At 38.3% G+C, this 23,841-nt stretch overlaps 1 long non-coding RNA gene across 1 annotated transcript; it reads right to left on the bottom strand.

Moving 5' to 3' along the window:
- Positions 1-1,412: 1,412 nt before the first annotated feature.
- LOC145012714 (uncharacterized) lies at positions 1,413-5,104 on the bottom strand. The gene is made up of 3 exons (XR_013664641.1): positions 4,530-5,104; positions 4,106-4,331; positions 1,413-2,687 (listed from the first exon to the last, which is right to left on the bottom strand). It is a non-coding gene; the product is annotated as an uncharacterized LOC145012714 (long non-coding RNA).
- Positions 5,105-23,841: the final 18,737 nt, after the last annotated feature.

The raw sequence follows: 23,841 nt of genomic DNA, 5'->3' as shown, positions 1-23,841 counted from the left end.
TGATTGTGTTTTTGGCTCAACAATCGGGTATGTGTGCGGTGTTACAGACAGTTACCAGATAGGTTGGGACTAGGGAGGTCCCCGGGTGTCCTCCATGGAAGCAGCCAAGTCGCAACAAGAGGAGTAAGAGTGACTTTAGTGATTTAGGGTCTGTGTGTGGTTGCTTGTTATTCGGTAGTTGCAGTTCATCGATGATCTTGTTCTTTAGGAAGCCTCAAGGTATTGCGAGTCGGAAGTATTCTATCTAGACTGGTTTCTTGGGAGATCAGTTCGATGATGATTCGTCATGGGCAGACTATCAGGGAGACATACCATCTCGAACTTCAGGATTCGTATGAAGCAGACGTGATCTGGTTGCAAGGAAATCATTCATCTTCGGATTCTAGAACCTACGAGGGTTGGTTTTGATTGACCTGGGAAGATTGGAGTATTCTCGGGTTTGTGGCTGTGATGCTCAGGTAGTCTGGTATGTCGGGGATAGTGATAAATGAGTTCGAGGATGAAGTCTACTTTAAGTGGGAGAGAGTTGTAATGCCCTATTTTAACTTAATCGGTTGGGGCCTCGAAAAATAAGGGGTAGGGACGGTTCGGTCTTTTATGAGTCCTAGGATTTATGTGAAAGGTTTTATGCTTGGAGGTTTCGAGGGTAGCGTAGGGCTTCCCGCCACCTTTGTGTGGATATAAAGTTAGTCGAAAATAGACTTGGAATAAAGGAGTTATGTCACTTGGTACTTATTTTCAATTTTAGCTCCTAATGGAAACTAGTGACAAGATGATCCCATGCATGCAAGGTGGCCAGCTCGAGAGTACGCCCAGCGTAGATGGAGAAAATGGTCGCGGGTGACTGAAAACGTACGCCCAGAGTCACTAAACCCTAAATTTTAGGGTGTGACACTATATAAAGAACATTACACCCTCTAGGGTCAGCCTCCTTCTCATTCTTAAACCCCTCTTCGAAACCCTAACCCTAATAGTGAGAGTATAGGCTTGTAAGCCCATCTTGGAGTGCATTTTGGTGTTCTTGAAGAGGAGTGATCATCTTGGAGTTTCATTGATTAGGGAATACCTTTTGGATCCAGGTTCTCCAGCTCATTTGCAAGTCTCAAAAGGTATAAAGTTTCTACATTGTTATCTTATAGCCTGAGATCTAGATTAGGGCTTGTTTGGTGTTTTTATGAGCTTTTGGACTATCTCTTGGGAGTTGAGCAACTTCAGAGCTTAGGGAGAGTAGATCTGAGGTCCTTTGTTCTATCTACTTCATAAAAAATGCAATCTTGATGAGTATTCTAACCTCATGCATGGATCAAGACCCTTGGAAAGGTCTTAATGGGTTGTTGAGAGCATATGGAGCATGCAAAGGCATAAAGTTGCCAACTTTATGCCTTAAGACGTCTTAATAGACCTAGATCCGTAGTTTGATGTTGGAAATCCTTAGTATTTAGCAATTAATGGAAAAGTAGCTTAACAGAGGAGTACGTTGGGCATACATGCAAGTACATATCGTGTACACCACCTCCAGTCAGTACGCTTAGCGTACATAAGAGTACGCCCCGCGTACTCATCATTTTTGGGCTTGTAGTGTTTTGGGCGTCGGGTTGGGCCAAGCAATGGACTTTGGGGCTTTGGGCTTCAGTGGGTCATCAAGAGTCAGATGTTTTGGGCCATGAATATGTTTGGGCTTAGGGTAAGACCCATTAAAGGGATTGGGCCCAATTGAGCAAGTTGGGCAATTGGTGCACCAATATTGGGCTTGGAAAGCCTACCTAGTGTTGGGTTTTATTTTGAGGATTGGGGCTAAGTTTCGATCATACTAGGCCAGGGGTAGAATGGTCACTTTATCCCATGCATTGATTGAGGATTATGGTTTGGGTATATTGTTTGGTAGAGGCAGCTCGGGAAGTTGGCGAGGCAGCAACAAAGGAATTCGTGCGGGAAGCTTCGACAGTGCAACGTGAGTCTTCTCACCATACCAATGTGTCTAAGACACCAAGGCCGGCCCATTTTTATGATAGTTGGTATACTTATTGTGTAGAGTTGTGTGACATATTTATGCAGTGATACATGGTAGAGATATCTTTTACAGCTAACGGTAGAGATAGCCTTTGGGGTAACGGTAGAGATAGCCTTTGGGGCTAACGGTAGAGATAGCCTTTGGGCTAACGGTAGAGCTAGCCTTTGGGGATAAGGGTAGAGATAGACTTTGTGGCTAATGGTAAAGATAGTTCGATAGCTAATTGATATGTGATACGTGGCAGAGGTAGCTTTTATAGCTAATTGATATGTGTTATCAGTAGAGATGGCTTTTATAGCTGATATGATATGTGTTATGTGGATTGTGTGTAGGGTATGCTCTGGGGACTCACTAAGCTTCGTGCTTACAGGTTTTGTTTATGGTTTCAGGTATCATCGTTTTGGAAAGGAAGGGCTCGAATTGGTCGCAGTGCACACACCTATGATTTTCGCAATGAATGCTTTTGGGATGAACTCTGATAAATGTTTTACTTAAAGATGATTTGAATTGTTAGAGTAAATGGTATCAATGTTTTAGCTATATTAAAAATGAAATTTTTACCTTTTATTTTTGGATCGTTACAATATATATACAAACTAATCGTATCTCATAGGGGCCCCGAGATTTGTCAAGGACCGTGGCAGTCGCCCAGCTTGCTCACCCTCTAGGTTCGACCCTGCACTTCAACCAACTTTATTAGTATGAGAGAAAACATGGGTCTACATAATAACATAAAAACGTTGTCTCATGTGCTAAACATCCCCTTGGAGAACGGGGTATCGACTAACCACCTAAGAACTGAAGATCATCAACTTCTTTAGGGTGTTTTAGTGAATCCTGAGAATTGAGATGGTTAATCTCTTACCGATAATATATAGATACATAAATTAGTAAACTTTGAATGAGAACTTTAAACACAATTTATTACATGCTAGTATATTAGTTAACTAGGTTTACACCCGTGGAAACCACGGTTGATAAAGAAAAATATTATTTATAATTTGCAATTGCTATAAAAGAAAATAAAAGAAAGGACTTGTTGTAATGGAAGGAAATGAAAGACAAATCCTATAATAAGAAACAACAACATACTTTCAATTTCTTTATTATAATAATATCGTACTTTCATTTATATTTTTAATACCCATTGTTAATAACAAATTTATGAGCGTCAAGTAGAAGAAGATATTACACGAATGGTCACTTTACAAATTATAACCTTCCTAAATTCAAAAATACATAAACAAAGTAAGTTGATATTAACTTGCATATTAATCAAAAGTAGGTTACTATTACTTGTAATTTCTTCCTTATTTTACAACTTGAAAAAAAATCAATGGGAGAAAAAGATCATCCTTGTTGAAAATTTTACATGATTTTCAAATTACCAATTATACCATTGTTAAATACAAAAAGAAAGAAAGAAAGAAAGATGCTAATAACCTACATATTAAAAAAAATAGGTTGCTATTAATAAAGTATTGTTATCTTTACATTAATAAACAAATAGAAAAAACTCGGTAGAAATATGTTAAGATACTTCAAATTCATCTTGGATTACAAACCTTAATTTGAGGGAAGGAGGGAATGTTTGGAAAATTAAAGACAAGCAACCATCTGTTACAATTAAAAAATCACCAACAATCTCAACCATTTGTCCCGTTTGAGGTTCTTTACATTGAACTTTAAGAGATTTCTTGTCATCATATACATGTAATGATAGACACGAATGACTCCAGAGGAATATATCTAGAGGGAGTGCCTTGTATAAGAGACCATGAAGATTAGACCAATATGCAACCATGCAATTGAAGCTCTCATCTCTTGTTAACATTCGACCGATTTTCTTTTTTTACATTGGTAGCTTGGTTATGTAATAAAACAGTATCAAAAGAATTAGAAATTACCAAAAAAAATTTACCCAAAATCAGATGTTGATTTTGAAGTTGCATATTGGTATATTTCACTTCAATGGTAACTCATGTGTGCAACAATCAACTGTTTAAAAGCAATATAGATTAATTCAAAACTTATGTGTTCTTTACTTGTAACCAATTTGAAATATAATCAAATTTGGGAGGAGTATATACATACCTGATCGATTATGAGGGGTAAGGTATGATTCTTGAGAAGATAATCAGATTATTGTTGTGGAAGCCATGAATTGATTATTCTTCGAACCAAGGAATCGAGGCCTAGACAGTCATATATGCCTTCACCTTTTGCAGTCTCTGGCTTATTGACTTTCTATTCTTCCTTGGGATTTGATTTGGAAGAGGACACTTCATGTTAAAAGGACCAGTTTTCAACTTCAAAATTGCTACGAAAAATCATATATGAACTATTAGAAAGTGCTACAAGTAAGAGTTATTTGATAGGCATTAAATTGCATACAATATCCAGTTTATATTCAAAGGAAATCATTATTTCAGAAGTCTAATTTAAACAATTTCTATGGTAATATTGGAGTATTAATCAGGTGCAATAAACCTTAGGCAACCAAGAAGACAGAACATACAAATTCCATAACTTGAACATGTTCTTGCGAAGCTTGGCGCTTAAAGTAATGAAGAACCCTTGAACTCCTGAACGCAATGGGTATGAACCATTCTTCACTGCTTTATGTACCAAATACATAATAGTTTCACAAATTAAATGCTATAGACATAATTATAGACAATGAGGGAGAGGGGATTTACCTAAAATCGAAGTACACACTTGTTAGTTCAACTTATGTAAAGGGAAATACAGTTCCCTGATTCTTCTTAACCATGTTTGCAATCATTTTTAAGAAAACAAAAAACCAAAATTGAAGCTTACTTGTACACTAATTGTTTGTCAAAGAAGAAGGATGCAAAGAAAACGATAATGAGAAAGAGAAATAAACCAGATGAAAAAGGTGGAGGCGGTGGAGCTTGGTGGTGGTCGATTTGATACTGTAAAGCCTAAATCCATAGAAAGTTTGTGAGGCTTAGGGTTTAGATCAAAAGATATGGAGTGGTCTCTTCGTGGTTTAATGGGATTACATTTGATGATCGGTTAAAGAATATATGATTTCTCGATTTTATGAGATTGATTGCAATGGGAATTAAAGAATACACCGAGTTCTAAAACTTTTGAGTGAGATCGAATGCATAAGGGCAAAGCGAGAATTTTACATAGATGATTTGAACGGGAAAATTAGATGGGAGGGTGTTTTGTTGGATTAGGTGTCTAAGCTCATAACTATAATTGGTATGTACTTGACCGGAGAGTAGCATAGTCCATTTTGGGTGGCATTCACTAGAACAATGTGATAGGATGAATATTTGAAAAAGAGGTTATTTGTGATTTATTAATATATTATAAGTATAATATATTAATTGTGAAATCATATTATTTAATTAGTATTGATCATGAATAAATTTGGAATTAATTTAGTGATAAAAAGAGACTAATTAAATTAACAGGAACTGATTCTGTAAATCAGTGATACATATGGTTTGGGCTATTGATCCATGATGGGTTAAGTTTATGTAAGAGTCCATGAAGATTTAGTCTACATGGATTATGGATCATAAGCCTAATTGTAAAAATTAGGGTTACATATGACTCTTGGATTATATATATATATATATATATATATATATATATATATATATATATATATATATATATATATATATATATATATATATATATATATATATATATCAGTGTTGCAGAAATCGGCCTTGGCGGCCGATTAATTGGCGATTAATCATTTGGCGGCCTTAAACCAATTACGATTAGGGTGCTTGGCGGAAATTCATCGAAATCGGTCAAAATCGTCCTTGGCGGCCCTTGGCGGTTATAGGCGGGAATTTTTTAAAACATTCAAAAAAATTTAATTTTCAAATGTTACACCAAAATTTTAAATTTTCAAGTTTTTAAGCTTTAAAATTTTAAAATATTAAGTAAAAACTTCCAAATTATTAAAATTTTAAACTTTTAAATTTTTAGAAACTAAGTTTTTTTAGGGAATATTAATTTTTTAAATAATTTTATTAATAATTAAGGGTTCTCGATTAATCCCCGCCTAGTCCAATTAATCGCTTATCGCCAGTCGACTGCCGAGCTACCGCCGAACGACTTATATATATATATATATATATATATATATATATATATATATATATATATATATATATATATATATATATATATATATATAACCCATGGCCTAAAATTTTATACACTAGTGATCTTAGAGAGGTTTGAGGCGGGTCCTGCTTTGTGTTGTAGGCCAACATACCCAGGGCGGACCGGATAGATCGTAGGCCTAACGAGCGGTTCGGATAGGTCGAAGCCCCCAAGAGGGCAGTCCAGACGTGCCGAGGCTTGGAGAGTGGACCAGATCGACTAAAGGCCCGGTGCGGGCGGACCAGTCATACTGTAGACTCAGAGAATGGACCAGGTGGATTGAAGGCCCGGTGCGGGCGGACCAGTCACATTGTAGACTCACTAAGCTTTCAGGCTTATAGTTTCAGTGTTTTGTTTTAGGTACTTCAGGAGATCGTGTCAAGGCGAAGGCGTGATCATACCGCTCCTCATTTTTACACTAATGTTTATGGGATACTCTGATAATAAACAAACTGAAAACCCTTTTGTAATAATTAATGGATTCAGGTTGTTTTTGAAAAGTTTAAATTGGTTGGAAAATTTTGGTTGTTACAAGTTGGTATAAGAGCATTGGTTTGAGTGAATTGGAGGAACATTCGTGTGAATCCAGTCTCAAATCAAGGGGGAGTTTTCAAAGTGATTTCTAAAATGGTTTTCAAATAAGAAAAGGAGGAGGCAGAGTGTACGATCAGCAATAGCCAGTAAGTTGACCCCAAAATACCATACAAGTTATTTGATTATGTGATGCGTTAGAACAACATGCTAGTACTAGGCTAGGGATCTTCAGGGATTGCATGATAGAATTGTCTGATTACATGATGTAACGCCCGTAGATTAGGGCTAGTCAATTTAGAGACGATAAGCGTCAAAAATGACTTTTTGATAGAAGATTATTTAGAATGAATAATCCTAATTAAGTTGTAGTATATGTCACAATGTTTCCGTGCATATAAAGAACGCCGAAATCCGGGTTATAATGAAGAACTTATGACATGTCGAAGTTTCGCGATAGAACTCACACGACGCTGAATGATGTAAAAAGTGAATTTACGTTAGATTGATATTTAGCCTTAGCGATCTAAACAAAAGTCGTAGAATTTGTTAAACCATGAGTGTACATAAAAAGAACGTCCGAATCTGACTTCGTATGAGGAAGTTATGATTTTTCTAAGTTTCGACTTAGCGGTATGCAGCCCGAATACTCAATTTGAGATCGAACGGTTTTTAGCCGAAAAAATCTAAACGAGAATAGAAGATCTTGTTGATAGTAGTCCAACGGTAAAAAGACAGACGAAAACGGACGTCGAATGAAGAAGTTGTGAATTTATAACGGAGTTTTCCTGTCCCGGCCTACTAAAAATAATATAATAAAAATAAAGGCAAAATTAGCCAACGGAGTCCAAATGAAAGTTGTAGATCATAATCTCACCTATGCGTGGATATAAAGAACGTCAAAAACGGAGTTCATATGCAAAAGTTATGAATTTTTGAAGATCGTGGCACGCATACCAAAGCTTATCCGAAGATTACGCCCAATGTACTCTATGTACGCCCAACGTACTGATTACCCCTAGCGTACTCCAAAATTACGCCCAGCGTAATCCCAGACCCAGCAGCCTATAAATAGAAACCGAGATTAGCCGATTCTTTTGCCATTTTTCTTCCTTTCTCTCTAGTTTTTGCCTCGAGTTATGTGTCAATTATATCTCGAAGCCCTGTATCATTCCCAAGCCCCGAAGCAAGTTTCGAAGTCCCGAAGATCTCGAGAAGTGAGATTCCCGAGCCGAAGCTCTACCCGCAAAAATCCCGGTTTTTGTGTAGATCTTCGAGATCTACCCAATAATACTACTTCTACAAGTCGTAGTGTTGTCTGATCATCTTCTGATCAAGTGAGTGTATAGTCACTTTCGTCTTACACATAGATATGAAGTATTTTATAAAATACGTGCTATGTGTGTGTATATATATATATATATATATATATATATATATTGTTGTTTATATGTGTGAGGGTATAGTCACTTTCGTCTTACACATAGATATGAAGTATTTTATAAAATACGTGCTATGTGTATATATATATTGTTGTTTATATGTATGAGTGTATAGTCACTTTCATCTTACACATAGATATGAAGTATTTTAGAAAATACGTGTTGTGTGTATATATTGTTGTTTATATGTGTGAGTGTATAGTCACTTTCGTCTTACACATAGATATGAAGTATTTTATAAAATACGTGCTATGTGTATATATATTGTTGTTTATATGTGTGAGTGTATAGTCACTTTCGTCTTATACATAGATATGAAGTATTTTATAAAATATGTGCTATGTGTATATATATTGTTGTTTATATGTGTGAGTGTATAGTCACTTTCATCTTACACATAGATATGAAGTATTTTATAAAATACGTGCTATGTGTATATATATTGTTTTTTATATGTGTGAATGTATAGTCAATTTCGTCTTACACATAGATATGAAGTATTTTATAAAATATGTGCTATGTGTATATATATTGTTGTTTATATGTGTGAGTGTATAGTCACTTTCGTCTTACACATAGATACGAAGTATTTTATAAAATGCGTGTTATGTGTATATATATTGTTGTTTATATGTGTGAGTGTATAGTCACTTTCGTCTTACACATAGATATGAAGTATTTTATAAAATACGTGCTATGTGTATATATATTTTTGTTTATATGTGTGAGTGTGTGGTTACTTTCTTCTAACACATAAATCTGAAGTATTTGTTATGAAATACATGCTATGTGTTTATATATTGTTGTTTATTTGAGATAAGTGTGAAATAGATGTTTTATATGGTTTTTAAATGAGTTAAACTGTATATGTATTTTATACCTACTAATATGTTGGGTAGAACATGGGTAGATGAGATGGTTGGTATTTGATAAAATGATGAGGTATGTAAGATGATTAAGAATGATATTGGCAGATGCACCAAGTAGAAAATGTCATAATACTAGCAGATGCGCTTGAGAATAATATTGGTAGATGCACCAAATAGAGATTATCATAATACTAGCAGATACGCTTATAGGATAATCATGGTAGATGCGCTTATATGATAATTTCGGCAGATGCGCCCAAAAGAGAATGTCATAAACCTGGCAGTCGCGCCTCATAGTGTATGACATAATCCTGGCAGAGGCGCTTAAAGGAGGATGTTGGTAGATGCGCCTCATGTAGCAATGGATTCTGTGTCAATTCCTTAGGTCAATCCTTTGGAATGAATGAATGCATGATAGTTGAATTCTTAGGGTAAAACCTTGAGAAATAAAGAAGATAATGGGGATGGGTAATTGGGTTGATTGTTTGATGGTTGAATATAATAATTATATTATTGTGGGTAGAAAACCCTATATGCTCACCAGGCTCCCAAGCCTGACCCACTCAGTTTTCTTTGTATCACAGGTATCAATACAAAGACATATTTCACTGAGAGATTAAAGGAGATGTAAATCATTAGTGTAAATAAATGTAAGTTCTGTTTATGCTTATGTGTCTTTATCGGAACATGACATCCCGAGGTTTTATTATTTAATAAAAAAATACATTCTTTTTGAGAAATATTTTGATAAATGGTTATCTTATTTTGTTTTTGGGACAAATTCCGCAACTGTTTTCTTTAAAAGATAACACTGATTTTAAAACAGAACATAAACAAATTGGTCTTTTCTGGCCGTGAAATTGGGGATGTCACACATGATGCCTGCTAGCCTAGGGTTCTCTTATTTTGGAGTTGAATATTCGAAAGTCTATAAGGTCCAGCGTTATGTATGATTAGCGTACAATAGAGTTGCAGGGTTGGTGGAAGTTTGATGGATGGGTGGATTGTGTGGGACTAGTAGGTCGGTTATGAGATAGTTATGCTCCTCTAGAAGTGAATATTGAGTGTTCGTTATGTATATGTTCTTGTTAGGGTGTTGTGGTGATGCTTGATACAAATATGGGTAGGTATGTAAGGTAGTATGGGCTCGTACTACTGAAAGCACAGGACCCATACACGTATAAAGGAAGTCACAACCCCTAGGGTTTGGTTGGGAGTTAGTTCCCGGGGATTATTATGAGGAATGCCTAATATTCTAGTGGTGTATTTTCAGTATGGTGGTTACGAGTCGTACCGGGGATGGGTCCGGATCAGGATCTGGATCGGGAGAGGGTGGTCAGGGTGGATCAGCGCCACCCAAGGTCATTGGTCAGATGAGTACGGATGAGTTGGATGCCAGGTTTCGTGAGATCCTGCATGATGAGGTTGCTGCTACGTTTCGGGCTCAGTTGTTGGAGATTTTTGGGTCGATCAAGACCGCCATGATTGAGTGATAAGCGTTATGCAACTTTTGCGGAGACAGCTGCCGCGATAGTTACAACGGTTGTAGCAGCGGCAGGGTGAGGAACCGGTCGAGGTTTTCAGTATTGAGACTTTGATAATACGAAGCCCCTTACCTTTGATGGAGTCCAGGATCCGATCATTGCTATGAGATGGTTGTCAAATGTGGAGGGTTGTTTCTTCAAGTGTTCATGCCCTGCGGATAAGAGGGTGTGGTGTGCTCTGAACCTTTTGAGGCTCGGAGCGAAGGATTGGTGGAGGTTGACTACGGGATCTTATTCGGATACGCAGCGGGCTGCGGTTACCTGGGATCAGTTTCGGGAGATTTTCAGGACCTATTATGTTTCGCTGGTTGAGAGAGAGAGAGAGGTTGGCTCAGGAGTTCTTGGAGCTAAAGCAGGATTCAGATTCGGTGACAGAGATCACCAGGATGTTCACGGAGAGGGCGATGTTTTGCCCTGAGTTTGCTTCGAAGCAGGCTCAGATGTCCCGGTATCTGAGTATGCTCAAGAGGGATATCCGAAAGTTTGTGTCCATGTAGAGATGTGATACCTTGTTAGAGTTGTAGGAGGCCGCCAGACGGCGTGAGTTGGAGATTGAGTTGCAGTTGTGAGAGCAGAGGCAGGCCCCGGTGCAGTCGCAACCAGCGCTAAAACGGTCCAAAATCGTTGACTCTAGGATTGGAGGTCAGAGCAGCCACACTTGTGAGAAGTGTGGGAAGGGTCATGCCGGAGTTTGTAGGTCTGGTGGTGTGTGTCACAAGTGCGGGAGAGAGGGGCATTATGCGAGGGATTTCCGCCAGTCGGCCCCGATTTAGGATATGAGGATTTGTTATCATTGCCATCATGTTGGGCACGTGAGGGTCAACTGTCCACAGCTTGTTGCAAGAACGGTGTAGGCTCCAGCACCGGTCAATTTGAGGATTACGGGCGGGGGTCAGGGTGGAGCGGAGCCTCCAAGGGCTCAGGGACTCGCTTTCCAGCTTACAACAGAGGAGGTCAGGGTAGATCCAGATGCAGATGCGGGAATTATTCCATCTTGTTATCTGTTATTTGAGTGGTATTGTAAACCTATCCGTCTTTTTTCGCATGATTCGTAGTATGATTGAGGATCTTAGTAGTTAGGAGTTGTAGTCGGTTAGCGTCCTGGAGGATTGATGATCGGAAGATAAGATATATGACCTCTTTGCTAGGAATAGCAACTGCGATGTGAGAAGTGTTCAGTTGAGATTCAAACTTCCTTGGAGTTCAAGATGTGCAAGGACATGAGAGTTGTTCTGTAGAGGTTGCTCACTCCAGAGGGAATGAGTTCATGGAGAAGGGGGATTGTATCAAGTAGGTTCGATCGAGCCATACTGGTTTCACCATCGGTAGTTAGTAGTTGGTGTGCTAAGTGGGGAGAATTGCAAAATTCTCAGGTGAATCAGCAAGCATCCAGGTTTGGTTAGCTGTTTGGATTCAACAGTGTCTTTAGTTGAGAGTGGTCAAGATAGGCTAAAGGCCTGGTAATGCGGTCCAGTCATGCTGAAGACTCTATATGTGTTAGTAGACCTGTATGCAGAGAATGAGTGAGTATGTCGCCATGCAATAGCAATCAATAGGCCCCAAGTATTGATCATGTTAATGGAGTTAGCTAAAGGTCATGTATGGGCTTTATTAGTTATGTGACCAGATTCAGAGTATATGGGAGTTATGGAGAAGAAGTTGCTCTAAAATGGGTAGTGTGGAGTGGAGTTTTAGCACCGTGGCAAAGGTCGTCGAGTAGACTTCCATGAATAATGGAAGGGAAATGTAAGGAGCTCAGGGAAGGAGTGTTGGGTAACTAAAGTGAAAGCAATAGTGTGAATGGATGATCGAAAGTATTTCAGTTATGGATAGTGAGCACTGAGATTATACCAGTTGTATGGAAGCACATCCGGGTTGGGTATCCGTTGAGGTTGTGGAATGATTATCGCTGATGTCGAATCACAGGAGTTCGGAAGTGATGCAAGGATAGATCCTTGGGTTCCAAGTATGGTTGTAGTCATGGGTTAGGTATGTGGTGGTGTTCCATCTGAGGGATGGTTGGACCCATCATAAGCGTGCCTGGTTTTCCAGCATGAGGCTGATTGGGTCAGGTTAGATGTGTATAAGTGCGATAATTGGGGGTTCACGGGAGCTGTTCGGAAGCTGAAGGATGCTTTATATTGTCAGCACGGTAAGGGATTGGATTCAGCGAGGAAACGGGATAAGTTCCCATCAGTGTAATTTGATAGAAGTAGCGCCAGTTGGGTAAAGGATAGCAGGTAAATACTGGGTTAGGACCTGGTGGATTGTTATGGTATCCAGTTTCGCAAGCGGCGAATGAATGCGTAAGACGGGAATATGGTAGTATCATCAGGTGGAACCTAGTGGATGAGTGTTGTCATCAAAGAAAAGAAGCCGGTGGCCGGCTTAAAGTAGTTGGCAGGACCCTGCAGGGGAAGAGATGGATTTTATAGGAATTCGATAGTAGTGTTTGGAGGAACCTGGGCCGATTTGAGATCAGAGGTTAAAGTGAGGGAGTATCATCCAAAATTGTGTGTTGCAGCAGGCTTCGTGGACGAAGCCTAAATTAAGTGGGGGAGAATTGTAAAATCTCAAGTTCAAAAGCAAGAAGTTGAAGGGTGTTATGTGATAATAAAGGAAAAGACTCGGCGAGAATGACTCCTGACTCGTCGAGTCGAAGCGGGTGTCGGGTACGAGATAAGTGACCCGACTCGCCGAGTCGGCGGCTGGACTCGCCGAGTTGGTGCTGGGAAGAGAAAACCCTAATCTTAGGGTTTGCACCCTATTTAAAGGACTTAATGTCCTCCCCTCCGCCTCCTTATTGACCTTGAGAGTTAGTGAACCCTAAAATCGTAAGAGCTTCCATTGTTAAAGAGATTTGAGCTTTGGAGGAGGAATATTGAGGAGGTAGCTTGAAGAACAAGAGGCTAGCATCAAGGGTTTGGTGTAGATCCAACATCTACTTTAGAATGGACACATTTTGGAGGTAACAAGTTGTTACCTTAACTCTTTTGCATCTAGATCTATTCTTGAATGAGATTTGGGGCCATTTTGGCATGTTAAGGGTCCATTTCGGGTTAGGGGTCTAGATCTGAGGTTGCTACTTCAGATCTAGACTTGTCTTGGTCCAGAAACTCATAAAGTATTAACCCTTGGTTTGTTGGTGAAGTATATTTGCCTTAAACCTTAGCCCTATGATGATTTGGGCCTATAGCTCCTTGTTTTCACGTAAAGTTGGCAACTTTATGTAAGAGACATGCCCTGGAAGGATGGATCTATAGTTTGGATCCCTTGCATGCTCAAAAAGGGTCTGTATGGATGAAGGGCTGAAGAGACTCGGCGAGTCGCATGGGTGGACTCGATGAGTCATATGATGATGAGCTTGGACTCGATGAGTTAGAAGAACAACTCGCCGAGTCTGATGAAGATTGTCGCGGACTCGGCGAGTCTATTCTTGGACTCGGCGAGTTACAACGCAGAACCCCCCAACCTGTTCTGGTTAAGACTCAAAGCAGTGGGTTGAGTGGTGACTCAGTGAGTTGTACAAGATACGACTCGGAGATTGTTGGACTCGACGAGTCATGGGGTGACTCGGCGAGTCGAGTCGTGATATGAGAGTTTTCTGAGTTTAAGAACTCGGTGAGTCAGTGGGTTGACTTGGCGAGTAAAGTCAATCAGGAAGGTTGACTTAATCCGGGACTTTGACTTTGACCAATTTGACCTTCAGGTATTATGGTAATTTGGATTTTGATGTCAATGGATCATTGATGGCTATAGGTGTTAGAGTTGGAGGCAGTGTATCGAGATTTTTCTTTCGTGATTCGGTTTGGCAGTTGCAGGTGAGTTATCCTCTCTATATCAACAGGGTCTAAGGCGCCAAGGTCAACCCTTTATCAGATGGGAATCCGGGTAATTGTTTGATATGTTATTGAGTTGCTAGATCCGCATTCTGGTAATTAGGATGGTATTATGTTAGTGACCTGGTTAAGGTCGATATCCTGGTATATAGGGTAATGTTATGTTAGTGACCGGTTAGGTCGGTATCCTGGTTAGGATGTTGTTATGCTGTATGATCTGATTGAATTGTTTGTTTGGTTGAGGATTGTTATGTGATTAACTGTTTTATGTGTACATGGTTGTTTGATTGGGGGTGGGTTGAGGCGGTTCATGCTTTGTGTTGTAGGCCAACATACCTAGGGCGGACCGGATAGACCGTAGGCCCAACGAGCGGTCCGGATAGGATGAAGGCCCCACTAGGGCAGTCCAGACGTGCTGAGGATCGAAGAGTGGACCATACCGACTGAAGGCTCGGTGCGGGCGGACCAGTCATACGGTAGACTTAGAGAGTGGACCAGGTGGATTGAAGGCCCGGTGCGGGCGGACCAGTCACACTGTAGACTCAATATGCATTGCTGGTCTGTATTGAGATATGATATGAGTATGGTTATATGTGGTTGGTATTTTGGGGGTAACTCACTAAGCTTTTAGTCTTACAGTTTCACTGTTTTGTTTCAGGTACTTCAGGAGATCGTGGAAAGGCGAAGGCATGATCGTATTGCTCCTCATTTTTACACTGATGTTTCTGGGATACTATGATAATAAACAAACTGAAAACCTTTTTGTAATAATTAATGGATTTGGGTTGTTTTTGAAAAGTTTAAATTGGTTGGAAAATTTTGGTTGTTCCAGTGTGGTTAACCGGCACATTGATTAGGTGCTAAATGACTTCAAGAGTACCACGCCGGTTTGCATGGTTATTCACACCTTGTTTGTGATCCTCGGTACCCCAGTCACAAACTTGAAGGGCATAATCGAGATTAAACATGTCATTGAAATTTTCAATGAATCTCAAAAGATCTAGGAGTTTCATTTAAAACCTAATTCGTTTTAAAAAAATGTTTTCGTGGTGGAATTGGTAAATCATCATTTACCTACCGACAAATAGTTTACAATTGGATTATGGCATCCCTCTTCCGAATTATAAATTATTGTGTTGGGTCCTAGCTTTAATATTTCATTTGGGTGTTATATTGAGGACTTAAATCAACTAAACTTATATTTCTCCCTTGTAGATGTCTAGTTCAGACAACTATGGTATTCCTGAATCTTTTGGAAAAAGTTTTCCTCATGAAGATGATGTTCCACGATTGGATCGTGGAAATGGAAATCATACTTCACTTCCTCCACCTCCTCCAATAGTTATCTCTAACCCACATGTTCTTCGACTTGAAAAGTTCAAGGTCACCTAAGCCCTATTGGCAATCAAACACGAAGATGGAAGTTTGTGTGTGCACATGTCTTGGAGATGAAGTCACACATTGATAGGCTGAGAATGTTAGGAGTCATTGTGTCAAGGAAGTTGGTTGTTTACTTGGTTCTTCAATCACTTCCTAAGTCATATATTAAGTTCATTAAATATTACTATATGACAGACCGCGACGTGACCCTTATCGATCTTACCTATTTGCTAATTGTTGCTGAATCATAAATGATTTGGCGCACTGGTAAAGCAAATTTGATTGGAAGATCTACTTCCCAAACTTCCATGTACATTGACTATGGAAACATTGGAAGTCCAAAAAAGTATTCTCTTCCCAACGGAAAGGGATTGTCCATGGTCAAGCCGTTTGAGCAAATAGTAAAGAGAAAGACTAAGTCTAAGATTTCCCGTGTGCCATTTGAAATTTATTATATTTTATATTTCCTCGCAATCGCATTTGTGAAAATTGATGTTTGTATGTTTCTATTGTTAGCAATGTTGAAAATGGATTTGATTCTTTCGTTTGTGGTAGTGTCAAAATTTACCAAATAAGGAAAGATTCTCATCATCCAAGTTTCAATTGGATAGAAATTTGGAATCATGCAACTTTTATTGCATGATGAATGAGAACTTTCATCTTTGGGAAATTAAGACTAATTCCTTGTTCATATGTATATGTGAGTCAAGCGAAGGACTAGGGAATCTTGTACAAATTTTTGTGTACTGGTCCAGGTCCACCACAAAGAACGATAAGACTATTCGTCATGATTTACTAAAGTTAGTAAATATGGTTATACTTACAAGATTAAGTGTAATTCTGAATCATTGAAAAAGTTTTAATGTATAGCAGAACGAATAAGAAGAATCAATTAGGCAGAAAGATAAAAGTTTCTCCAATCTGAAAGGAAAGGAGAGTACTTTAGTATCGTGTTTTATGAGCATCTTAATGATTATGAAAACCGTATCACAATTGATCCTCTAAGGACGCCTTAGTGCATTTTTATGGCTACGAAGAGTAATCAGGAATTGTTGAAATGGTTAAATCAAGAGTAAATTATTGAAATCGCCCCTATGGTTTGGACAAAATTGCACGTTTGGTCCCTAACTTTTTTTTTGCACTCGGATCGTCCCTATGGTTTGATTTTATTGTGTTTTTCGTCCCTATGGTTTGGTCAAAATTACACGTTTGATCGCTAACTTTATGTATGTAAGGGACAAAAAATGCAAGAAAATCAAACCACAGGGACGAACTGAGTGCAAAAGAAAGTTAGGGACCTAACGTGCAATTTTGACCAAACCATAAGGACGATTTCAATAATTTACTCTTAAATCAATTAAGGTGAGTCATACTTCGTTCCAAAATCAAGTCTTATAGTCATTCTCCAAGATTATGACTTGAGTGACATATCTTAAGTAGGTTTGTAGCATATTTGAAATTGGTAGTTGTGATGTTTTGGATAAAAATAGAGACCAACTAGGACCCATTGTATGAAGTATCACTCTTGATAAGAATCCACACTACCTCTTAAATATTTGTTTGTCAAGGAGTGTTTCTTAATAGAGAATCTTATATGTCAAGAGGTCAGTGTGAGTCTTAAAGATCTTGAAAAGTTTCAAGAACTAATCAAGAATACACCTATTGTTTATTACTAGCACACGACTTGAGGTTCATAACTTATCGTGTTGACATATTCTTGTTTCAAATCACGTTCCTTTTAAAGTTGACTATGCATGTGAGTTCTATGAGTTCTCAATTGTTTGCATAAGGCAAATTACCTTGATCAGTGAAAGTTCATTGATCAGTAAGGGTGATCTGCTCAACAACTTGGAAGACATGGTAGGCCCTTGTGCTGCTAAGTGACAAGAAATTAAGATTGAACAAGTTCAGTCCATATGAATTTGAATTTGTCTTAGACATTGTCTTATGACAATGATAAATTCACATGGATAGGAATACATACACCATAGAATCTAAGTGACATAAGGTTTCTCTCCATTTCATTAAAATAATTGGGCATAAACACTTTCACTAAGTAGATTTTAAGGAGATAGCAATTGTGTTAATTGTGTTCTCATATTCGATTATGATTACGGCATACCTCTTCATAGTTCGAATTGTGAGAAATGGCAAATAGTTTGAACATTCGGAACTTATTTCTGTAAGTTCTGGAATAGTTTAGACATACATGATCTTTCTTATAAAAGGTGTATGAGCTTAGATTAAGACTTATCAAAGCATATCGTATCAGAAATCTGAACTTTGGTAAGAATGCCAATAAGTGTTGATTTCTAGAAGTCCAGCTGATTTCTGAGCACATGTCAAAGATAGTGGGAGTATAAGTGTTATGCTAATAAGTATGTAATTATTATGCTAGTGGGAGCATAATTATTATACTAAGTATTGCGAGTCAGCAATGTTATTTATAGGAAACGAAGTTCTATTTTGCAAAATTGCAAAATTTGAAAAGTTGTTTCGCTATATGAAGGGAGAGAATACTTATACTTTATTTCAAATCTAAAAGTTTAGATTGAAGTATTAATCAAACTATAACATCCCAAATTTTGAGATCAAAAATTTCATTTTAATAAAGTGGTTTATAAAAACATTTGTAATAAAACATCACCAATTAACATACTTTCGTAAAAACATAACCATGCATCTCAAAACCATATCATACAAATAGTAATACCATCAGAGTACAATCCCAAGAACATCATAATGCGGAAAAACATTTGCGTGTGTGATGCGCAGCTACATCGCCAGCTCCTTCCCCTCGCTGAAGAGGTACCTGAAACAAAACTGAAAATTGTAAGCACAAAGCTTAGTGAGTTCCCCCCACCATACCACATACCACATAACATATATATTGTCGGACAATTCTTGGGTGCCCGACCTACCCTGTCCGACCATTCTGGGGCGCCAACCAACCTTGTCTGAAAATTCTGAGGTTCTGACCTACCCTGTCTAGCAATTCTAGGGTGCCGACCTGCCCTCCAGTTTATCCCAACCAGCTAAGGGGACTATTTCACCACAACTACTACCACATAATATTATTAGCATAAACATATTATCAGACATATATGGGGTGCCCGACCTACCCTATGGTCCTTACGACCGTAACTTAAGGACTATTCCTCTACTACCTACTATCACATAACATCATATCAGGCTAGCACATAATCCTAACAGATAACAACATACCAGATAATTATCACAAAGACAATTATCTTTACTATAACTCTTACTAGTGGGTCGGCCTTGGTACCTTCGACCCACTTCTACTGGAAGGTAACTCACCTCAGTGTCGTGAAGTGTCTGAACTGTCCTTGTTATCGGGATCAACTACTCTCAATTCCTACACATAATAATCTTCCTTAATTACCATTTCATACTCTTAACCCCCTTTCGAGGGTCAACTCTGGTCAAAGTCAAAGTTAAGGTCAACACCTTGGTCAAAGTAAACTCTGTGTCAAAGTCAACATCTGGTTGACTCAACTCGCCGAGTTGACCCACCAACTCGTTGAGTTCCATAATCCTTAAAACACTAAGAGTCGACCCTGCTCACTGAGTCTTTAAAGAACTCACCGATTTCTCCTTCATACAAAGTCGGGACTTTCTACAACTGACTCGCCGAGTTCATCCTTGAACTCGTCGAGTCCTTCATCATGCAAGATGGAACGTCTATTCTTGGACTTGCCGAGTTCCCTATGAACTCGTCAAGTTCTTCATGTAGTTGGGACTTAGTCTTGAACTCACTAAGTTCTATTGTTGAACTCGTCGAGTTCCATGATCTTCAGGTCCACAATGAACCCAACTGGATGAGTGTTCTTCCAACTCAACACATTGCCCATTATCAGAAGAGGTTTGGGGAAAACTGCAACCCGACTCGCTGAGTCACATGAGTGACTCACGAGTCCCTCCATGTCTAAAACTATTCGGTCGTCTTCAGTCTGACTTAATGCATTCAAAACATAGATCTGACCTCCTAGGGTCCATATTACACGTAAAGTTACAAATTTGACGTTCATGCATGGGGTATTTGGCTCAAGTTGTCATAAAAGAGGTTTATATGATGCATGGTACTCCCATGGCCACAAAGTTGTCACCTTTATGCCATAGGGTCCCTTTAAGGCTCTGGATCCAAAGTTATAGCTCACAAACAAGCTTGCACCCATGAATTGTTCCATAAAATGCTCCATAAAACCCTAACTTACCCCATGGAAGGATCTAAGGGAAGAATAAGCAATGTATAGACTTTATACCTCAAATGAGCTGGAAAATGTGACATCCCCATTTTCACGGCTAGAAAAGACCGATTTTGTTTATGCTTTATAAAAATCAGAGTTCTTCTTTTAATAAAAATGTTGCGGAATTTGTTCCCAAAAAAACATGATAAATACGTTATTAAAACATTTTCGAAGAAACATATTTATTCGTTTCAAAACGTTTGGGATGTCATCGTTAATACAGAAACATAAGCATAAACAAAACTTACATTTATTTACACTAGTGATCTACATCTCTTTAAATCTCTCAGTGTAATGTGACTTCATATCAACATATGTGATATAAATAAACTGAGTGGGTCAGGTTGGGAAACCTGGTGAGTACATAGGGTTTTCAACCCACAATAATATAATTATTATATTTAAACAGTCAAACAATCAACCCAATTACCCATCCCCATTATCTTCTTCATTCTTAAGGATCTACCCTAAGAATCAAATATTTCTCATTCATTCATTCCTAAGGATCATCCCAAGGAAACAACATGAAGTCCATTGTTGCCAATGACACATTGGTCAAGCGTAGCTGCTAATCTTGTCACTTAGGCGCAGCTGCCAGAATTGGGACATTTTCTATGAGGCGCTTTTGTCGGTATTGACCTTTAAACGCTACTATCATGGTCATAAGGCTCCCTATTAGGCGCAACTGCCGATACTGTCCTTAGAGCGTAACTGCTAGAACGTTTACCGTAGATTTAAAACATCTACGGGTTGTGGCGCAGTTGCCAGTGCTCATCTATAGGGTACTAGGTCCACTGCTTCCAATGTATACCCATAGGGTACTAGGTCCATGCTACTAATGTTCCTCTATATCAACTTTTATCGCTCATTATTCATCTACCCATGTTTTACCCAACATATTTTGTAGATATAAAATACTTTATACAATTTACATCATTTAAAACATGTATAAAAATCTTTCATCAGCATAGACAACAAGTATTTAGACAATATGCACACATAGCACGTAATTTATAATAAAATACTTCGTATCTATGTGTAAGATGAAAGGGACCATGCACTCACCTAATAGGCGGTGACTCAACACTCGGACAGCGCTTCGATACTCTCAAAACAACATTCCTTCGATAAAACCTAGTATCAACACCACTAGGGTTTAGTCTACCGATATCCACGATGAATTAATAGTCTGACTATTATTATTATTATTATATAAGCATTAAATAACACTCAATATAACTCATACTAATAGCCCAAATAATTATTTTAAGGTCCTAATAATGTTACTATGATTAATTAGAAGCTATATTAAAACTAGCGTAGGCGTAGCTCACTTATAGCTGGTTTTTCGCGAAACTGGGCTTCGTTGGAGCAGCGTTTCCCGAGCCGAAAGACTCTTTTCTCGGAGCCGTCGGGCGCTCCGGGGCTTCCGCCTCGTGCTAGGGAGTTACCCTAGGCTTTGGGGGTTAGGGAGGCTTAGAGAGAGAGTTTAGAGAGAGAAAGAAGGGTTTGAAGGTGTGAGAATGAATGGAACTCGACACCTCTATTTATAGTGGAGAAATCTGATGGACTCGCCGAGTCTGAGTCATGACTCTCCGATTTGGTGCATGTGGCAACCTTCTGGTGGTGCCACGTGTCCAATTCTGGTGGTGCCACGTCACCCCCTATCGCGTATCAGCCTTCAAACTTAGAAAAATCATAACTTTCGCATACAAGCTCCGTTTTCGACGTTCTTTATATCCACGCGCAGGTAAAATCAATATCTACAACTATCGTTTATACTTCGTCGGCTAATTCTCGACCGATCTCAAATTTAACAGTAGGAGGCGTTTAGACTGTTAAATGACCGCGAAGAATTCATAACTCCTTCATACGGACTCCGTTTTCGTCTGTATTTTTACCGTTGAGTTCCTATTAATGAGATCTTCAACTCTCATTTAGGTCGCGTAAGCCAAAAACCGCTCGAACTAAAATTCGAGTTTCGGGCTGTACACTGCTAAGCCGAATCTTAGAAAAATCATAACTCCCTCATACGAAGTCAGATTTGGGCGTTCTTTTATCGACGCTCTTAGTTTAACATATTCTACGAATTTCATTTAGATCACTAAGGCTAAAAAGTCCTCAATCGTAAATTCACTATTTACGCTTCCCGGTGCCGTGCCAGTTCCATCGCAAAACTTTGATGGGTCATAACTTCTTCATTATAACTCAGATTTCGGTGTTCTTTATATGTACGGAAACCTTGTGACATATTCTACAACTTGGTTAAGATTATTTATTCTAAATAATCTTTTGTCGAAAAGTCATTTTCGACCCCTATTGCCTCTAAATTGACTAGCCCGGATCTGCGGGCGTTACAGAAAAGTGGCACAATCTCTGGATCTACATGCTTCCATAAGAACCTTCAAGCTTTCTCTTCCTTCTCTAACTTCAAAATCACCAAAAACACACAATTGTGGCTTAAGAACACTTAAAATGGGCTAGGGTTTCGTGAATGTTGTTTGGAGGTGGTGGAGGCTGTAACGAAGGCCAGTTAAGGTGTTTAAATAGGGTGCAAACCCTTAGAATTAGGGTTTCCTCCAGACAGGCCTACTCATCGAGTCAGGGCATTCGACTCAGCAAGTAGGTCCTTCCATCCGAGTCCCAAAATAAAATGAAAAAAATTCATCTTTAAAATACGTACCAGGAACCGCGCACTACACAAACTTAGTCATGGATCATGGATATATATATATATATATATATATATATATATATATATATATATATATATATATATATATATATATATATGAATACCATGTTGAAATATTTCAACATTGGAAATTCTATATATGGAAATATTATAGCAAGAGACTGGTCAAGTATCATGTCTTTATGTAAGACATTATGAATCGTATCTCATATGCTACCGGGTATAGGATCGATTACATATGCTATAACATTCATGTGTTTTAAGTTTCAAAATGCCTAGAGCATTAAGAAGGAAAAATGACCAGAACCGGATATAACTAAAGTTATTAAACAACTGTTAAGGACAATCTGATGTTCGCTAAGGATTGGTCGCTTGTGGGTAGTTGGAAGTATAGTAATTGATGGACCATATTGACATTATTATGAATATACATAATTCTTTTTATAATGAATTGTCATATGACATATATGAAAATGTTTCCATAATGGGAGATGGATATTAACAATCTATGTGTAGGTTAGAAACTTTTATGCAAGAAGGATGTTCAAAGGAATGTACTTTGAATCTGAGACTCCACTTCCTTGGAATTGTTTTGTTATCAATCTCAAGTGGAAAGTTTTGTAATATCGTTGGCAAACTATTGTTTTAATTCAAGTATTAAGTTGATTAATCGAAACATTATACAATGAGTAATGTGTAATCAATATGGTGATTAAATAAAAGGTGTTTTATTTATATTCAAAAGTTTTGAGATCATATTGAATTCGATTACTCTTGTGTTTCACTTCGCATGTTTTGACTTCCCAAATAATAAGATTATTCAAACCATCCACATTCGATCATACTTTGGAAGTAGGTATTGAGGCAAGACTGTCATGAATCTATATGTAGATTGTCTAAGTGTTAGACATAGCACAAGTTTGCTACGGTATTCATGAGTACTCATGTAATAAGATTCGGGTATTGGATTAAACACATGCTCATCTAATCACTTCATGGATTTTATCACGGGTAATTAGTGAGACGATAATATATTATATTCTTGAAACGGAGATATATAGTTGCAGTTTACGAGTCAGTTGCACATTGATAATATGT

This window comes from Lactuca saligna, chromosome 8 (genome assembly GCF_052625555.1).
Source record: "Lactuca saligna cultivar CGN05327 chromosome 8, ASM5262555v1, whole genome shotgun sequence".
NCBI lineage: Eukaryota > Viridiplantae > Streptophyta > Magnoliopsida > Asterales > Asteraceae > Lactuca > Lactuca saligna.
The sequence above is the reverse complement of the archived record's forward strand: the minus strand, read 5'-3'. Positions and strand labels throughout refer to the sequence as shown.